General features: G+C 38.7%; 1 protein-coding gene across 2 annotated transcripts in view; it reads right to left on the reverse strand.

The window, feature by feature from the left end:
• Nucleotides 1-20,582, reverse strand: part of LOC307006171 (uncharacterized protein) — a 28,614-nt gene that overhangs the window by 3,507 nt on the left and 4,525 nt on the right. The window contains exons 2-3 of one of the 2 annotated variants that reach the window (XR_013799413.1): nt 1,721-1,795; nt 8-1,536 (exon numbers count right to left, since the gene is read on the reverse strand). The exons of the other annotated variant lie outside the window; for it this stretch is intronic. The gene's annotated coding sequence lies outside the window, so the exon portion shown is untranslated. Of the gene's footprint in view, nt 1-7; nt 1,537-1,720; nt 1,796-20,582 lie in introns of those variants that run through there. 2 annotated transcript variants of the gene reach the window in all.

The following is a 20,582-nucleotide window of genomic DNA, read 5'->3' on the forward strand; positions in this document are numbered from 1 at the left end:
CTGACATGAAAGAAACAAATATTACATTTATTTTTCAGTACATCAAAATGACTCAAAGAGAGAAATATAAAGTGAAAGGCCAAGAAAGTGAGCCCTGATGTAATGGTAGAAAGTAGCCAACTGCTATAAAATATTATGTCCTTGAAAATTTCCATGAATGAGGTCAATTTATCTTCCAATTATTATTTTTAAAACATTTTAGGCACGAATCCCATGCATCTTTAGCAAGAACTATTACTTTGATCAATGACACCATTATCTAACATGACATTAACGCTCTGGGGTCTGAGGGGTTTTAGGGGCCCTTCAGATGTTTTGACATGCCCTGACATTTGTGCTTATCTCAGCAACTTACAACATACCTTTGGCCAACACATAATTCTGCTGTATTCAGCACAAACTCTGCTACAATAATATGTGAGCAAAATGGAAGTTACATGTTTGCACTTTATAGAAAAAAAATATTATGCGTGGTTAGTAAGTTTTGGGAAAAAAATTGTCACTACAATGAGCACATATAACTCATACTGAATAGTTTGGCACAAGACTTTTGAGATACCATTCTTGTAGGCTAGAATGTTTACTACAAAATTATGTGAAAATCATTCTGATCACTCTTTCACAAAACAACAATATAATGATTTAAACTTTGCAAATCAGTTTTTGTGCCAGCTCTGGTTTATGCGTAGGGGTGTTGATGGCTATGAATATGAATGAGGGGAGACAATAGACACTCCCCCAATGGCTAATGCCCCCATCAAGGTGCTGTGGGGCCGAGAGGAGAATCTGAGAATGAGAGGACATTCAAAGGTTTTGTTTTTTAATCTGTTTTTATTGTAATTCCTCTATGTGGAGGAACTAAATGTTGTGTCTCACAAGACCACAGTGCTGCCGTACATATATAAACATATAGTACCAGTCAAACGTTTGGACACATTACCATTTTTAATATTTTTGGAAGAAGGCTGCATTTATTTGATAAAAAATACAGAAACAACAGTAATATTGTGAAATATTATTACAATTTAAAATAATGATTTTCTATTTTAATATACTTTAAAATATAATTGATTTCTTTGATCAAAGCTGAATTTTCAGCATCCTTACTCCAGTCTTCAGTGTCACATGATCCTTCAGAAATCATTCTAATATCATTTGATAATCAGGTATTATCAATGTTGGAAACCGTTGTGCTGCTTAATATTTTTTTATAACCTGTGATACTTTTTTCATGATTCACTGATTAAAAAGAAAAGCATTTATTCAAAATAGAAATCTTTCCTAACAATATAACTTAACACATCCTTTCAAAAAAAGAAAGAAAGGTAGTGTATACTGTTACAAACAGACTCATGGGGGAATGTGAGTCAACAGAGGTCAGTTGCGGTCCAGTTTCCCGTGCGGGCAGGAATCGCGCAGTCTGTGCAACCATGTCAACATCAGTCTCGGTTTTCCATGACAGGGTGGACTTGGACCTGTTGCTTGTTTGCCATGGCTCTCTTCGGGACCGGTGCTTGGACATGTTCATTGTCACATCTGTTGATAACACAATCAAAGAAACTGTATTATTATCATTATCAATCACTAATGGCCATGGATTAAAAAAAAAAGACAACAGTTTTTGTAATTTCACACAAGAATAGGTAGGCCCTACTTGTATATTATGACGATGTAAACACAATTACATTTCATCAGTAAAATATTACGTCTTTGCACTTACTCTCATTCTCGATTGAGAACTGAACGTGTCCCTCTGCGAGGTGCTGGAGAAGGAGAGCGTGATGCAGACACATTCCTAAAAAAAAAAAAAAAACTGTTAGCATACATTATCCAAAGATGGGCGATTAATGGGTATGGACGCACAATGCATGTAGTCTATATATCTGTTAATGGGCCATAGGACGGAGAAATATCTATTTATGGGCCATAGATCGCGTCACCGTGAGCTGTTGATGGCCATATGGTCTATAGACCGCACACATTTAGAGCATTTCAAACATTTACACCTGTATTCACAATCATCTGTGGCAATATTTTAGCAAGATAAGTGTCATAGGCTAATCAAAACCAAACATTTATATATAAAAATATAATGTCTAGTATTTAGACAGTATCACATTTTACCGGAGGCTGAAATATATTTGCACGAAATCATATTTACACCTAAGCAGATATTCGCAAATAAGCTACATTACGCAAAAGTCAGTATTTTTAGCATGATAATCAGTGTCATAAGCTAATCAAAACGGAGTGAAATATAATACACACATGTTTAGAGAGTAATATCACCTTGAAACGACCATCTACACAAATGTTAGGGATATTGTAAGGCAATCTTTCCTGTAAGATGTCAAAAGCTAACCAAAACTAAGCAAAATATAGTCTGAAAATTCACATGAGTTCTATATAATCAGAAAAATAATTATATAACACTAAACAACTTACTCGAAATTGTGTCCTCGGCGGGATCACGCTTTTGAAAATGCAGCCGTTCTCCGTCTGAGATGCAACCGTTTCTCTGAGGAAAAGGTGAACGCTAACCAGAAGAATCATCTGAAGAGAGTCTTTACCGGAGAAGCATGCCATCCTCAAAACGCGATGAACTATCCGTGAATCTGACGAAGAAACTGCGTCTTTTCATGGCATTGATCGGGGGCGTGTGCGAGGCGTATAGATCACCTCAACTATTACCATGTGAATAGCGCCGGTGGGCGTGGCGGCCTCAGCTCATTAAAAATAATGAAGGGAGAACGGAAAACTGTGCCTCTCCTTGGTTTCAAAAGGATAACATAAACTAAGAATATGTGTTTTTTAATATAAATTACTTCATTTAAAAGAAGAGAATTCTAGCTTCATAAAGACATCTCTCCTTCCTGAGTGACAAGTATTCGCTGAGTTACAGTTCATTTTCGGACGCGTTTCAGAATGGACTTCCCTGACAGAGAGAAGGCAGAACTCGCATCATGTTTATTTTTCTTTATTTGGCGAAAGACACAACACTTTGTTTTTATTGTGAGTATACATAAAAAAAATAGAAACTTAACTGGATCGAATGATGTAAAACACTTAAATGTAAGATCAAAACCAACAGAGTATTTTTAATCTCTTTTGCACTGATAAGAAAAAAAGCGAGCAGATCACGCCGGCGTGATTGCCGACCCCAGAGGGTTAACATATACAATACAGCCATGTTTTGACACCAACTTTGAGATTGATATTTATTTTACTAAAACTTTAATTATTAATGGTTATTCACACTAGACTTTTCCTTCATGAACGGCTCTATGAAGGAGCTCTTTCTACTGCATGATGGGAAGACAGGAGAATAATCTCAATCCATTGTCTCAGTTTTTACACAAACTGTAACATTGACTATATTCATCAACCCTGTTACCAAAGTTATTGTAAGAAGAATCTCTAGAACTATGAATAGCTTATATGATATTTGACAAATACAACTTATCAGTAACTTGGTGTTCACTGATTATTCCTGAAAAAATATTTTTTAACTATGTTGAAAATGACTCAAATTCTGGTAACGTTGTAGCAAATTGGGAACCAGATATAAAATAAATGTAAAATAAAACAGTTAAAATAGTATTGTTGAATGATCTACTGGGTGGTTGCCCTGCACACTTAATAAACAAACTACAGCTAGTTCAAAACGCAGCAGCTCGAGTTCTTACCAGAACCAGGAAGTATGGCCATATTAGCCCCGTTCTGTCAACACTGCATTGGCTGCCTATTAAACATCGTATACATTTTAAAATATTGCTGATTACTTACAAAGCACTAAATGGTTTAGCTTCATTTCATTTTATTGTTTATTTTTACAGGCACAATTAAAAGTAATTGCACCAGAATTAGCTAATAGTTAGTTTACATCTGCTGTCCCTGGGCAGGTAAACAAATCAAATAACATACATTACTCATAAACCACATAAAACATCACAATACATAGGCTACAGGTCCAGGAATATAAAATTTAAAACCAGAATATAAAACAGATAATGTACAACACAGTCATTAGTGGTTGCAGATCTGTTGAGATAGTAGCCAGTACTTAAGCTTATTTTTAAAAATTGAGAAGCTAATGAGGCTTCGAATGTTTGTAGGTAAGGAATTCCACAGCCCCACTACTCTAACTGAGAAAGCTTTTTGCCCAAAGGCTGTTTTTCTGTACTGCGGTACCAAATCTCCCCTGGCAGATGCTCTAGTCCTACCTGCACTTCCGTTATGGGTCACACTATTTAATTTAACATTATTTATAACCCTTTTTATTTGCTATTATTATTCCTAAATATTTAACGTGTCACAAAGTTAATTGCTTCACCATTAAATATGATATCTGGATTCACAGAATTTTGTTGTCGTGCAGTGAAATACGTGCATACAGTTTTACTCACATTTAGTGACAAACAAGACTCATTCAACCAATTTGAGACTTTTCACCATTGCAGATGACGGTTTGCTCGCAGCTAGTTCTTTGGTTCTTGCATGAGTAAAAAGCACAGTATCATCTGCATACATTATAACATTTAAACCTGGACATATTTGAGGCAGATCTTTAATATAAATACTAAATAAAATCGGTCCTAAAATTGACCCCTGAGGAACCCCCCATAGGACAGCTAGCAAATGAAGAGCATTTATCAGCCACTCTTGTGCATTGACTTCTATTACTGAGGTATGATTTCATCCACATTCAAGGCAGCATCTGATAAATTAAAATTCTGAAGTTTTGACATTAAATAGTTATGATTCACTGTGTCAAATGCCTTTGTTATGTCTAAGAACACAGCTCCAACAACACCAAAGTTAACTTCTAATTTGTTCGAGAAAATAACAATTAGCAGTTTCAGTAGAATATTTTTTTCGAAACCCAAATTGCATTGGGTGTAGATTCACTTCACTTTCGTTTAAATAAGAAACTAATTGATCACAAACTACTCTTTCTGCAAATTTTGATGCTATTGGAAGGATACTTATGGGTCTATAATTTGATGGAAGAGTCCTATCACCTGCTTTAAAAATAGGCGTCACTACTGCCGCCTTCCAGCAATTTGGAAAATAGGAGTTTGTTATTGACAGATTTGTCAAGTGTGTTAGAGGTTAGCAAAATATTTATTTATAAGTTTTAAAAAATTGTGCATCAGTATCATAAACATCTTTAGACCTAGATCCTTTTAAATTATCAATTATTTTCAATAGATTCTGAGACATTTTCAATAGTGAAGACAGGCATTTCATTGTTTATGGGTTCTAGTACTCCAGATCTAGCACCAAATTTCCTAGCCAGACACTGTACAGAGTTCAAGAAGAAGGAAATAAAGATTGTAGCTATTTTTTCTTTATCTTCTATTAATTTTGATTGGTCACGTATAATCCAGTTTTGAACTGTTTTATTTCCCTTATTTGTAATTTTAGCAATATTTTTCCTAATTAATTTACTATTTCCTTTAGAATCCTCAATTAATTTAATAAAATAATTAGCTTTGGTCTGTCTTAATTCTTTTACTACTTTATTTCAAATTCTGGAATTTTTTCTTATCATGTGGTAATTTAGATTTAAGAGCAGCCTTTAATGCCAAGTCTCTCTGCTTCATTAGCTTCCAGAGCCGCTCATTTAACCACGGCAGATGTACTTTACTCGAGTAAGATATATTTTTACTGAATTAATTTTTAGTTGTATTAATTCTATCCATCATACAGATAAATGCTTGTTCTATATCACCAGACTGCATAACACTATTCCAGTCCAGGTGCTTTAATTTCTCCTTGAATTGGCCAATTAGGGATTTTGGTATAATATTAAAAAAAGCTTTTGCCTTCTTGTCTGTATAAAAACCTTTTTTTTTGGTCAACTTTCTTACAATTAAGGTCAGGTTGTGGTCTGACATACCTGTAACCAAATTAAATGATTTTGTAATTATTTCAGGTTTATTAGTAAAAATTAAATCTCTCTGACTTTGTGTTGATTGAGTAATCCTAGTTGGGCCAAGGATTATTTGTGTAAGATTCAACTGATCTGGGGCCGTATTCACAAAGAATTTTATCTTACCACTAGGAGTACTCCTAAATCGCACTAAAAGATTTTAGCTAGGAGTGTTCTCTTAAAAGTTATTCACAACGCCTTTCAGACCTACTCTTAGTAAGGAAAAAGACAACTCCTAAACTAAGAGTGAGTCTTCGTTGCTATGGATGACGTCAACTATCATGCACGAGCTTCCTCGCAATGATCACGGTGATTGGTTGTTAGATGACAGGGCCATCATGCGAACCATAACACAGACGTACCAAATCATGGAATTACGACATCTAAATATGTCTGTGTCCTACACAAAATAATAATAATAATAATGTCATCGAAATGCATATATAATGACATGTTTGTGCAGGCCCCAGTGAAGTGTAATTCTAAAAAGGCAGAGAGAGAGAGAGAGAGAGAGAGAGAGAGAGAGAAAGAGAGAGAGAGAGAGAGAGAGAGAGAGAGAGAGAGAGAGAAAGTTGTGAATTAAATTAAATTAAATCAAGGTAGCCTAATACCGTAATGAAAACCGCTACTGGCCTAATAATGAAAAACGACACTTGCATTAACACTTGCTTGGTTAATTGACATCCTATTAGCCTAAATAGACTACTTAAAGCATGGAAATATTCCTCCTATTTAAGTAATGTAATAGTTGAATGATGGTGGATTATGATGAACTCGCCAAAACGGAAAAGAAAGCCCAACTGTACGCAGGATCAGTTACTGCTGCCTGCCCAGTTGGTGCTGAAAAAAAATAATAAAAGGGAAATTCGGCACTGGGATACAACATCGAGAATTGTGAAGTTTGCATCGAACACAATCTGAGTATTGATGGAGTGGGTTTTCTTTCTATTCACAAACATGTCCTCATCCTGACGTGGTGCAATTATTTTAATATGTGTCGATCCGTCTATAGCACCGACCACTCCGGGCACACCGGCAATATCCATAAAGCTGGCTTTGTTTATTTGGAGTTGGCGAATGTCCAAAGGAAAACTTATGAACTGTCGAATAATATGGGGTCTACAGAGTGCATTGATGGTTTGGTGGATGGATCTGCTTACCGATGGCTGGGATAGCTTATCGCTAGATCGTCGGCATTGCCAGGCGTTGCCAGGTAGCGAAGTGTTATCAAATATTTCAATTCGGCACTGATTGGGTTGTTGCGATTAGTTGGCGCTGTTATTGCATCCCTCACAAGATCCACAACAATTCCCTCACGGTTAAGGCGGTATCTTTGTAATAACTCCGTGTCATTGAGTGTCTCCAACACACTGTGTCGCGCGGCGATTTTAAGATCCTTTGTGAATAGGTCTTAGTGAGTTAGGAGTCCTCTCGACTTCTTTTAAGCTGTCCCAGACTTAGGTGCTACTTTTAGGGCTAAAATGCTTCGTGAATTACTCTTAGTGAAAAAAATTAGCAGTCCTAAAGTTAGGAGTGACACGCCCATTATTTTTAGGAGTTGCTCCTAAATTCACCAGTTAGGAGCTACTTTTAGCCTTAAAATTCTTTGTGAATACAGCCCCTGATATACTTTTAAGTTGATATCTCTTAGCTTTTTCCGACCAGTTTATATTAAAATCACCTAAAACAATTAATTCCTTCTTTGTACCAATTTCCTTTAGTATGGATTTCAATTTATCATAAAATGTCTTTGTAGAATTAGGGGGTCTGTATAATCCAACCACAGTAAAAGACATTTGAGGAGATAAGACAATAGTAACAATTAAAGCTGCAAGCAGCGATTGCGGGCCCAAGCCGGTGGCACCGCCACCCTGGTGCCTTTAGTTCCACTAAAGGCACCGGGTGGTGGTGCCACCGGCTTGGGCCCGCAATCGCTGCTTGCAGCTTTAATTATATATATATATATATATATATATATATATATATATATTATGTAAATTCTATTTTCCCCCTATTTTTAACATATATATTATTATATATATAATAATAATATATATATTATTAACATTTTTGGATGCTAAACTGTTCTTTTTATAGGCTTTGTACTTTGTACACTTTGTACACTCACGTTCCAATATAGAAAAATTATCCTCTTCAAATGCGCAAAAATGTGCTTGGAAACATCACAGTGGAGCGGTGCTTACTATGAACGGCACAAACTGTACAAATGACTATTTAAACAGAGCAGTGTAATTTTTATATGTAAGGTTGACTATTTTATTATTATATTTTATTAAGGCTATAATGAACATGCTGCGATGTCAAGTTTGCAATGCTGTGTGTGTGTGTGTGTGTGTGTGTGTGTGAGGCTCGATCGAACAATGGAGACATAAAAACATACTACGTCATTTTGTTCATAAAGACCATTCAAAATGCAAAGTGTTTCCTAATATTTGTGTACACTCGCAATGACACACAACAATGTGCTTTTATTAAACTATAAACTCTTGTCAAACTGTAACCTACAACTGTCACCCAACCAAAATCACACACACACACACACACACACACACACATCCCCCCTCCCCTCCCCTCCCCACACAGACAGACACACACACACACACACACAGAATGGCAGAGAGACAGAGAGAGAGAAAATACACATTCAAACCACAATATCTGACTTCCTGTTGGTCGGAGCTAATGACTGTAAATTAGAAAGTTGTCCGGATCGAAGAGAAGAATATACGTACCGAGTTTGGTTACTGTAGGTAAAACTATAACTAAGTTATAACACACTTTATGCATCCTTTTTTAATCATAAATTTGTTTCCTCGCCACGGCCAAACCGTTCGAGATATCAAAAATCCCCTGGCAATTTATCATCTTCCATGTCTTGACTTCATGCTGACCGAGTTTCGTGGTCATCGGATGAATTCTCTAGGAGAAGTGTTTCAAATGCGAGAGCAAGCGTTCTCCAATCAACCCGTAATAGCCGACTTCCTGTTGGGCTGGCGTAAAACTTGACCCAGGGAAAGTTGTTCGGCCCGATTAAATCTATATGTGTACTGAGTTTCATATTAATTCATGCAAGCGTGTTTGATATACGGACAAGTGTTCGAATCCCATTCCAGGGGGCGCTGTCGAGCCCCCCTGCCACGCCCGGGTACCAGCTTCAGCCTGGCCCTGATGGCCGCGGGTTCTGACCTGTGTGCAAAATTTCAAGAGTTTTCGAGCACGTTAAGGCCCTCAAAAGTGCCAGAGATTTTGCACACAGCAGGGAAATGGTTAAACTAAACTAGCCCCCCTCCTCACACACACACACACACACACACAGAGGGGCAGAGGGAAAATGCTCCAAACAGTACACATTCAAACCAAAATATCTGACTTCCTGTTGGTCGGAGCTAATGACTGTAAATTAGAAAGTTGTCCGGATCGAAGAGAAGAATATACGTACCGAGTTTGGTTACTGTAGGTAAAAGTAATACCCCATTTTTGACTAAAGGTGGCGCTACTGAGCCCCTTACCACGCCCGTTTCTGAAACTTCGCACAAGTGTACTAGGCAATAAATGTCAAATGCATGTTGAGTTTCATGCAATTTGAAGCATTTTAAGAGCCTCAAATGCATCCAAAAAGAATATAAAAGTTTAAAGCGTTGCCATGGCGACAGTATTAAAGATATCAATAATCCTTTCACAGGTCTACATCTGTCGTGTGTTTACATTATACAGATGAAGTTTGAAGCAAATCGGGTAAAAATAAGAGGGTGATTTCAAAGCATTTTGAAAGTGACACACTTCCTGCTGCCAGTTGGTGGCGCTATAACTTTGACTCACAATAGTCACATCCATGTGATCGGCCTCTTACAGCGAACACACTGCTGAAGTTTCATCAAGATCAGTTAATGTATGAGGATGTTATAACACACTTCCTGTTTCCAATATTCGCCATAAATTCGTTTCCTCGCCACGGCCAAACCGTTCGAGATATCAAAAATCCCCTCGCAACTTTTCATCCTCAATGTCTTGACTTCATGCACACCGAGTTTCGTGGTGATTGGTTGAATCGTCTAGGAGGAGTATTTTAAATTCCATTGCATGTGTTTTTTAAACTACGCCAAATAGCCGACTTCCTGTTGGGCTGGGGTAAAAAGTCAGAGCACGAAGGATATATAAACCGATGAGATCTATAAGTGTACCGAGTTTCATATTATTTCATGCAAGCGTGTTTGATTTATGGACCAAGTTTTCGGACCCCGTTCCAGGGGGCGCTGTCGAGCCCCCCTGCCACGCCCGGGTACCAGCTTCAGTCCGGCTCTAATGGCCGCGGGTTCTGACCAGTGTGCAAAGTTTCAAGAGTTTTTGAGCACGTTAAGGCCCCCAAAAGTGGCAAAAACCTTGAAAAAATGTATTATAAAGAAGAAGAAGAACAAAAAACCCTTAGAAGAACAATAGGGCTCTGCGCCCTTTCAGGGCTTGGGCCCTAATAATACATTCTAGATCTTGCGCTGAATTAAGATGAACCTCCACACATTTACAATGATTACGAACATACTGAAGGACTCCTCCTCCTCTACCTGATATTCTATCCTTCCTAAAAACATGATAACCCTGTACAGCAAAAGCAGTCTTTGGTGATAACTCAGTTAGCCATGATTCCGAGATAAAAAGAAAGTCCAAATTCGAATCCATCAGCAGTTCCTCAATTTGCTCTGTCTTTGATACAATACTTCTTATATTCAGATGTCCACCGAGCAGGCCTTTGGGTTTTAGTCTTTTATCCCACAATACTTTAAACTGGTTTACTGGTTGAAAAAGTTCCAACTTCCTTTTAGTCATCATTCTATTTAAATGTTCTTTACAGCCATTCAGGTTAAGAATAGTGTTTTGTGGAGTTGCAAAAGTGGCTTTCGTTCAACTTTGCAAAATGGTCCCGGGTTTGAATGAACGTCACCTGCCAGTAAGATCGTGATTAGCAGGTAGCTGGTTAGCTTGTAGTTAGGCTTGAAGATTTCATCCTGGAGCGTGGCCGGACAGTAGTTGGTAAGTAAGCCGTTCCATTGCTCAGGATATTTTAATATACAGCTTGAGGACTCAGCTGAGCGAAGACAACAACGCTTCCCCGCGCAACACCGCCAGCTCGACCAAGCCAGCAGCAACGGAGCGAAAGGTCGCACAGAAGTACTGTCCCCGATTTTTCATATTCATCTCTGTTCAAAAGTTATGGTGTCACAAAGTTAACGAGGATGACCCTAAATTGGTTCAGAGGCTGTAACTTGTAAACATTTGAAGTGAAAATTATAACATTGGTGTCTATCGACTCCTTGCATCATGACGAATCCGTGGATATATAATTTATACCATGTACCACATCATAAGTAATTAGCTACATTAGCATTAAGCTAGCTTAGCATGCTAATCTTGTTAACTTGCTTTTTTTTGCTCTTACGGCTCCGCACTGCTCTTGGTGCTTTAATGTTTGCTGCACTGCTGTGCTTGATGTACATTAACATGTACATTAAATGTCATATTTTTTGCTCTTACGGCTCCGCACTGCTCTTGGTGCTAAAATGCGTGCTGCACTGCTGTGCTGACAGTACTTGCTGTGCTTGATGTACATTAACATGTACATTAAATGTCATATTTTTTGCTCTTACGGCTCCGCACTGCTCTTGGTGCATAAATGATTGCTGCACTGCTGTGCTTACAGTACTTGCTGTGCTCTATGTACATTAACATGTTCATAACATTTAAGATGTTTTGCTCTTATGGCTCCGCACTGCTCTAGGTGATTAAATTGTTACTGTGCTGCTGTGCTTGCAGTACTTGCTGTGCTGCTGTACATGATGTGCTGGCTGTGCTATATGTGCGCCATGCTTGGTCTGCTTGCTCTGGCCTGCAGGGCATGGCCCCGTGTTGCTGCCTGCAGCTATATTTATTATTATTATTCTTACAGTAATCAGTCTGATCACTACTACTCATTCAAAATTGATTTAAATTGGTCCACATTTTGCTCAAATGATCTTTGGACTGAGTTGCATAAAAGTACTGTGCCCGATTTTTTATATTCGTCATTGTTCAAAAGTTATGACGTCACAAAGTTAACAAGGTCGACCCAAAATTGGTTCAGAAGCTGTATCTCGGCCAAACTTTAATGCATCGAAATCAAAATTGGTACACTTCATCGGAAGCTTGATCTAAGGGTCCATGCCAAAGTTGGAAACAGTGCCACCTACTGGTCATGAGATACGGAAAATGGCTATTTTGGCCAATAACTCATGACTGGTTTGTCAGAAAATTTTAAACTTGATGTCTATCGATTCCTTGGGTCATGCTGAATCTGTCGATATCAAATTTGCCATGGTGGGCGGTACCATGTGTCCGCCATTTTGAATTTTGTTAAAATTTGCAATATCTTTTAAACTGTTTGAAATTTCTTCACCAAATTTGGTATGGATCATCATTAGCATGACCTGAAGGTACCTGATAAGTTTTATCACAGCGCCACCTAGTGTTCCAGAGATATAATGTTTTTTTGCAAAAACGCTTATAACTTTTGCAAACATTGCTTGAATTTTATTTCTTTATGCCATTATATTCCTTGGCTTATGCCGATTCCAACGATGTCTCATTTGTCATTTTCCAACAATATGACTGGCCGCCATATTGGAACCAATGTAAAACAGTTATTTTGCTACTTCTCTTTCAAAATTGGTTCAAAATTGTCCAAAATTTGCTCACATGATCTTTGGACAAAGCCGCACAGAAGTACTGTCCCCGATTTTTCATATTCATCTCTGTTCAAAAGTTATGGTGTCACAAAGTTAACGAGGATGACCCTAAATTGGTTCAGAGGCTGTAACTTGTAAACATTTTAAGTGAAAATTATAAAATTGGTGTCTATCGATTCCTTTTGTCATGTCGAATCCGTGGATATATAATTTGTACCATGTACCACATCATAAGTAATTAGCTACATTAGCATTAAGCTAGCTTAGCATGCTAACCTTGTTAACTTGCTTTCGTGTGCTCATTCTTACACTGAAACATCTCTGCAGCTTCCTAAACCAGCATATCCTCTTAGTGGCGCAAGTTGCTAAACCATGTGCTATGAATCCCGAACCATTCTGGTCATGGGTTCGAATCCCGCTTGGGATGACTATGACAAATTGTGTATTTTGTTGTGTCTTTTCCTGTAATGTTCTAATCTTTTGCTCTTATGGCTCAGCACTGCTCTTGGTGCTAAAATGCTTGCTGCACTGCTGTGCTTCATGTACATTAACATGTACATCAAATGTCATATTTTTTGCTCTTACGGCTCCGCACTGCTCTTGGTGCTAAAATGCGTGCTGCACTGCTGTGCTGACAGTACTTGTTGTGCTTGATGTACATTAACATGTACATTAAATGTCGTATTTTTTTGCTCTTACGGCTCCGCACTGCTCATAAATGATTGCTGCACTGCTGTGCTTACAGTACTTGCTGTGCTCTATGTACATTAACATGTTCATAACATTTAAGATGTTTTGCTCTTATGGCTCCGCACTGCTCTAGGTGATTAAATTGTTACTGTGCTGCTGTGCTTGCAGTATTTGCTCTGCTGCTGTACATGATGTGCTGGCTGTGCTATGTGTGCGCCATGCTTGGTCTGCTTGCTCTGGCATGGCCCCGTGTTGCTGCCTGCAGCTATATTTATTATTATTATTCTTCCCGGTGGAAGTCTATGGCAGCCCTATGAACCGTACATAGGAAAATGATGAAATTTGGCACACTTGTAGTGATGCTAATGAATAGTAATTGGACCAATTTTTTACCCTCTAGGACCAACTCTATAGCGCCACCACCAGTTCAAAATTTTAACATTGAAATGGTTATAACTTTTGAACCCTTTGATCTAGAGACATGAACCTTAGTACACCTGATTCCACTCATCATGCTGATCACAACCAATATCTTACATTAAGAACCCGCCCATTACAGTAGTGGCCATTTTGAAATGTACAGTATTCAGTTTTTTTGCTACTCCTCCTTCAAATTTTGTCCAATTTTCTCCAAACATGTACTCAAATGATCTTCGAACTGAGCCGCATAGAAGTACTGATCCCGATTTTTTTGTTATACTGGGAAAAAAAAGTTATGATGTCGCAAACTTAACGAGGTCCACCCAAAATTGGCTAAGAGGCTGTATCTCGGCCAAAGTTTGATCAATCGAAACGAAAATTGGTACACTTTATTGGAAGCATGTTCTGAGGTCCAATGCCAAAGTTGGGAATAGCGCCACCTACAGGTTATGAGATATGACAAATTGCTATTTTGGCCAATAACTTTTGAACAGTTTGTCTGAAAATCATAATTGTGGTATCTATGGATTCCTTGCATCATGCCGAATCCGTGGATATCGATTTTGCCATGATGGGATGTACCACGTGTCCGCCATTTTGAATTTTGTCATAATTTGCTATAACTTTCAAACTATTTGACATATCTTCATAAAATTTGGTATGGACCATCATTAGCATGGCCCGAAAGTACCTGAGAAGTTTGATCACAGCGCCACCTAGTGTTCCAGAGATATCATTGTTTTTTGAAAAAACGCTTATAACTTTTGCTAACATTGCTTGAAATTTGATTTCTTTATGTCAATATATTCCTTGGCTTATGCCGATTTCAACGATATCTCATATGCTATTTTTCAACAATGTGACTGGCCGCCATATTGGAGCGAATGTAAAACAGTTTTTTCACTACTCCTCCTTCAAAATTTGTCCCAAATTTGCTCAAATGATCTTCGGACCGAGCCGCACAGAAGTACTGTTCCCGATTTTTTTGCTATACTGGAAAAAAAAAAGTTATGATGTCGCAAATTTAACAAGTTCGACCCAACATTGGTTCAGAGGCTGTAACTTGTGAACAGTTTGTCGCAAAATCATAAAATTGGTGTCTATCGATTCCTTGCGTCATGTCGAATCCGAGGATATCTATTTTGCCAGGATTGGATGTACCACGTCATAAGCTACTTTAGCATTAAGCTAGCTTAGCATGCTAATCTGGTTAACCTGCTTTTGTGTGCTCATTCTTACACTGAACCCTCTCCTCTGCAGCTTTGTAGTATACGTCCTCTGAGTGGCGCAAGTTGCTAAACCACGTGTCATGAATCCTAAACCGTTCCGTTTGTGGGTTCGAATCCTGTGTGGCACATGAACAGACCGCAAGAAGTATTGTGGCCTTAAGTGGTGGAAAAGTTGCTTCTAATTGTTCTGTGACTTAAGAATGGTTTGGTTATTAAAGTTTCTTTTAAAGTTTTGAAAGCAAAGTATATTTAACTACTTTTTGAACCCATGGGACCATTGGAAGGCTTGGCCCCGGAAAGGCTGCTTGCAGCTTTAATTTGAGTTGTTATTTAACCTTTAATAATAATACCAGCTGACAGGGCTCTCTGTATGTTTACAGCATCAGATGAGATTTTTTTTCTTGAAATTTTTTTTAATTTAAGTTAGGCTACCTAATATTTATCCAAATGAATCGATATTGAATCAAGATCCGAATCAAATCAAAAGAATAAAATTGAATTGAAATGAAATTGTGTCAAGCAATAATAAAATCAGTAGCCTACAGTCATTGTACTATGTAAACATTGTAACATGTTTTTACTAAACTTAATCAAATTCTGTTTAATTACCTAATGTTTTGACAATCACGATACACATATTTTGATGGAAGGTTTGGACCATTTTTATGATGTAGGCCGAAAATGAGCTTCCCCTTTTTGAAAGACCAGCAGCCGCCACTGAACTTCGGTACTACCGGTACTTAAGGAAAGCTGGTACCGTAACCATTTAATTTTTTTAGTACCGAAATGGTACCGAAGTACCGGGTCTTTTGACAACACTACATGAGAGCGAATTTTTTTTTTTTTTTTATCTGAACTGACACATTACACATTCCTGTTGGTTGAACACGACCAATATCAATCAATCAACAAAGTGTCCTGTGCTCAGCACACACCGGCTATAGGTGGAGAGGAGAGATTTGGCTATAAGGGTGATGTGTGGCTAACTTACACAGAAGAGACTTTGTTGCTCAGCACATGAAAATAAACTACTTACCGAGATCTCAGACTGTGTTTAAGTGGTTTCTCCACTGTATGGATCTTCATGTGTCGATTCAAGTTACTTTTAATAGAGAAACTCGACCCACACTGTTCACACGTGTGCGGCTTCTCTCCAGTGTGGATCCTATCTCCAGTGTGGATCCTCTCATGTCTTTTCAGAGATGAAAACTGACTGAATCTCTTGTCACAGTGTGAACACTTGTAAGGTTTTTCTCCAGTGTGAATTCTCTGGTGCAGTTTTAAATTGCCCGCTGTAGTAAAAGTCTTCTCACACTCAAAGCACATGTACTCTCTCACACCAGTGTGAGTTTTCTCATGTGTATGTAAACATGGCAGCCATGAAAAACTCTTTCCACACACAGAACATGAATATGGCTTCTCCTTCATATGAACTGTAAGGTGTCTCTTCAGGTCTGATGACCTAAGAAATGCTTTGCCGCATTGATCACATGTGAATGGCTTCTCTCCGGTGTGGATCCTCATGTGAATCTCAAGACATTGTTTGGTTGTGAAACCGTTTCCACACTGATCACATGTGAACGGCTTCTCTCCGGTGTGGATCCTCATGTGAACATTAAGGTGTGATGATCGACTGAAACTCTTCCCGCACTGATCACATGTGAACGGCTTCTCTCCGGTGTGGATCCTCATGTGAATCTCAAGATGTCGTTTGGTTGTGAAACTGTTTCCACACTGAGTGCAGATGAAAGATTTCTTGGCTCTTCTTTTCTTTAAAAATGTCTGTTTAGTCTTTGAGCGACTCAAAGGTTTTCCTCCAGGTTGGACATGATGTTCCTCCTCCACTTCTCTCAGTTCTTCACTCTCCTCCTCCACTTCTCTCAGTTCTTCACTATCCTCCTCCACTTCTCTCAGTTCTTCACTCTCCTCCTCCACTTCTCTCAGTTCTTCACTCTCCTCCTCCACTTCTCTCAGTTCTTCACTCTCCTCCTCCACTTCTCTCAGTTCTTCACTCTCCTCCTTCACTTCTCTCAGTTCTTCACTCTCCTCCTCCACTTCTCTCAGTTCTTCACTCTCCTCCTTCACTTCTCTCAGTTCTTCACTCTCCTCCTTCACTTCTCTCAGTTCTTCACTCTCCTCCTTCACTTCTCTCAGTTCTTCACTCTCCTCCTCCACTTCTCTCAGTTCTTCACTCTCCTCCTTCACTTCTCTCAGTTCTTCACTCTCCTCCTTCACTTCTCTCAGTTCTTCACTCTCCTCCTCCACTTCTCTCAGTTCTTCACTCTCCTCCTTCACTTCTCTCAGTTCTTCACTCTCCTCCTCCACTTCTCTCAGTTCTTCACTCTCCTCCTTCACTTCTCTCAGTTCTTCACTCTCCTCCTCCACTTCTCTCAGTTCTTCACTCTCCTCCTCCACTTCTCTCAGTTCTTCACTCTCCTCCTCCACTTCTCTCAGTTCTTCACTCTCCTCCTTCACTTCTCTCAGTTCTTCACTCTCCTCCTTCACTTCCATCGGGTCTGACATGAAAGAAAAACTAGTACATTTAATTTTCAGTACATCAAAATAATTCAAAGAGAAATATAAACTGAAAGGATATGAAAGTGAGCCCTGATGTAATGGTAGAAAGTAGACAACTGCTATAAAATATTATGATAATTTTATGGCTTTTTATAAATTGATTACTGGACTATAAGTCGCTCTGTAGTATAAGTCGCATCAGTCAAAAAATGCGTCATGAAGAGGAAAAAAACATATAAGTCGCATTTATTTAGAAATTTATTTCACAAAATCCAAGACCAAGAACAGACATTTAATCTGGAAAGGTTATTCAGCTCCACAACAGCACACAGAACAACAGCTGAATAGTGTCCGGTGTGTTAGCGTAACACAGGGTTTCCCGCAGCACTTTGGAACTGGCGGCCGCCTAAGCAACACACGCCTGCCGCCTTAACTATGTTATACTTTCCTTACTTAATGTCTGTGATTCATTTACTGCCAATATTCTGTTCTCCACTGACCTAGAAACTGGTCCATTGCTCCAACCTACGTTGAGGGCCCTTGCTACATATGCGTCAACAAAATGTATATGAGCGATATCCGCCATGTTACTCTGTCCTGTTTAGAGCTCAGATTCTCTGCCCGAGCCGATATTTCCCGCCGCTATACTCGGGCCGGGCCGTGATCTAGAGACGTGCGGCGCGGGACTATAGATGTGATGTCCGAGCGCGGGCGGTAATAAACTCACTCTGTGTGTGCGGCTGCGGGAGAATAAAACAATTAAATAGAAATATCTATGAATAAAACATAAAAACTAATAAATTGTTATTCATCTGTTGCAGTAAATCAAACACACCTGCCTTTAATTTTCAAGTGATCCTGACGTGCTCTGAAGACCTTAATTGGTTGCTTCAGGCGTGTTTGATTAGGGTTGGAGATGAACTGTGCAGGACCAGTGTTTCCGCTACATTCATTCTGTGGTGGCGGGCCGCCACACCAAAAATCCTCCCGCCACGGCTGCAGCTTCAGTAACGTCTGATATTGTGCGCACTATTCTGTGTCATAGTTAAGCCCCACTAAATTCATAAAACATTGTAAAGCACCAAAAGGGTTTTTATTCCACTATATTCCAAGGTTTCTGGAGCCATTCAATAGCTTAATGTGAGGTAATGAATATTTAAGTCGTTAAGTTAAAGTTAATGGAAACGTATCTCTCCTCAGTCACTCTCCATTCCGCATTCAAACAGCGCATCGCGAAAATTATCGGCTGAAAATGTCATTTTCGGTTTTTGACCGAAAGAGAAAAAAGTCAGAAATAAGCCAATAATATGCAATGAAACGATCAGGTTTCATTCACTCTCACGCAGCTTGTTTAGTAACTTCACGAGCGGGTCTTTTCCGCTCCGTGTGCGCGCCGCGCTCTCCGTTCCGTGTGTGTGTGTGCAGAGATGGGGACTCGGAGTCGAGTGCGTCGCACACACAGTGACTTGAGACTCGTCCTCGAAAGACTTCAGACTCGACTCGGACTCGAGCTGCGGGACTCGTGATCAATGTTTATTTTTAGGAAACGTCTGATGAGCTCACTGTTATTCCCCTCCTTCCGTTATAACCTGCCTAGTACGTTACACGTAGGCCTACTAAGTAGCCTATCTGCTGCGCGCGGCCACACATGAGGACAACAAACACCGACTGCACCGGCCGCTGCTGTGCCATTCATCGTAGCCTAAGCTTTGAGTTTAATAACTTCATTAAAAGACTGCTTTAAAACTTTCACCTCAAACAAAAGGCTCAAAGCCTTTCTTTAAAGTGAATTTCGTTTTGTATTAATTGTATCTTAATTTTAATAAATGTTTCATCAACCAATTGCCTGGATTTAATAAATAAGAAGTAATTATAGCAGACGATATAATCACGACACGGAGGCGCCTGCGTGAACTGGAGCGCGTCTCATAAATTAACCGAAACTCAGCGTATAAGGTAGGCTTCTTCACATAGGTTACCTGAAAAATATATCTATATTGAAATTTCTACTTTTAAACAGAACAATTAAAAACAAAAGAAAACAGACTGCTCTCTGCTTATCTGTAGCCTATGAAATGTGCATTTCTCTCTGGCGCATTCACTACATGCGAAGATCGCGAGTCAGCATCATCAACTTTTCATTCATCAATTTTTATTAATAAACAACAATTAAAATGTCTCCTTGCTATATTTGACATATTCATAATCATTGCTTTTGCTGGTTCTTTGACAGCTTTTAGGTGCTTTATCGGCAGCGCCGCCGTCGAACGCGTCACCAGCGCATTAAAAACATGATTGCGTGATGAAAACATGATGAAAACACCACCTAAATATAGGCTAACTGCTTAGAAAGGAAACACAGAACAGAGTAGACTAATGCGCATACGTCCATATCGCAAATGTACAGTCTTCTTCATGCCATCACCCATTAGCCGCTTTTCCACGGCCAGCGCAAGCACAGAGGCCGAAACTCCTGTAAAAAATGAATCGCTACAAATATATCAGACAAATATATCAGACGCTGCCATTTAGTCTTCATTTACAAACTTGGACACGCGGCTATTGACTGACCACGAACAGGTAACTTAGCCTTAATAGGTTAATGGAAAATTAAATGAAAGGTTAGATTTTTGCCAATTTTTTAAATTAAAGATCAAAAGGATGTAGGGCCAGGCCTACTTGTGTAACAATACAAAGAGCAAGGTGGAACATTTTACCATTTATTTGTTCTCCACTTAATGTTTTCTCACTAAATGTTCAGATTTTATCAAATGATTGTGCATTCACTATTTTTCTAAAATAACTTTTGCTAATGTATTATCCACTAAACTAATTTATAATAGTATTTTTGCCATATATTATGAATATAGCCTTCTCTTACTGTGGCACTTTATATCTTTGCAAATAAATATCTTGCATAATTTGTTTTGATGGAGATGGTTGGTTTTAAAGGGGTCATGACATGGTTTTTTTTATTTTATTATTATGTTCCCTTAGGTGCAAATATAGTATTACTATAGTTTTTTTTACAAAAAACTTTTAAAATGTAGTGATTTA

The sequence above is a fragment of the Phoxinus phoxinus genome (assembly GCF_949152265.1).
Source record: "Phoxinus phoxinus genome assembly, chromosome: 1".
NCBI classification, from domain to species: Eukaryota; Metazoa; Chordata; class Actinopteri; order Cypriniformes; family Leuciscidae; genus Phoxinus; species Phoxinus phoxinus.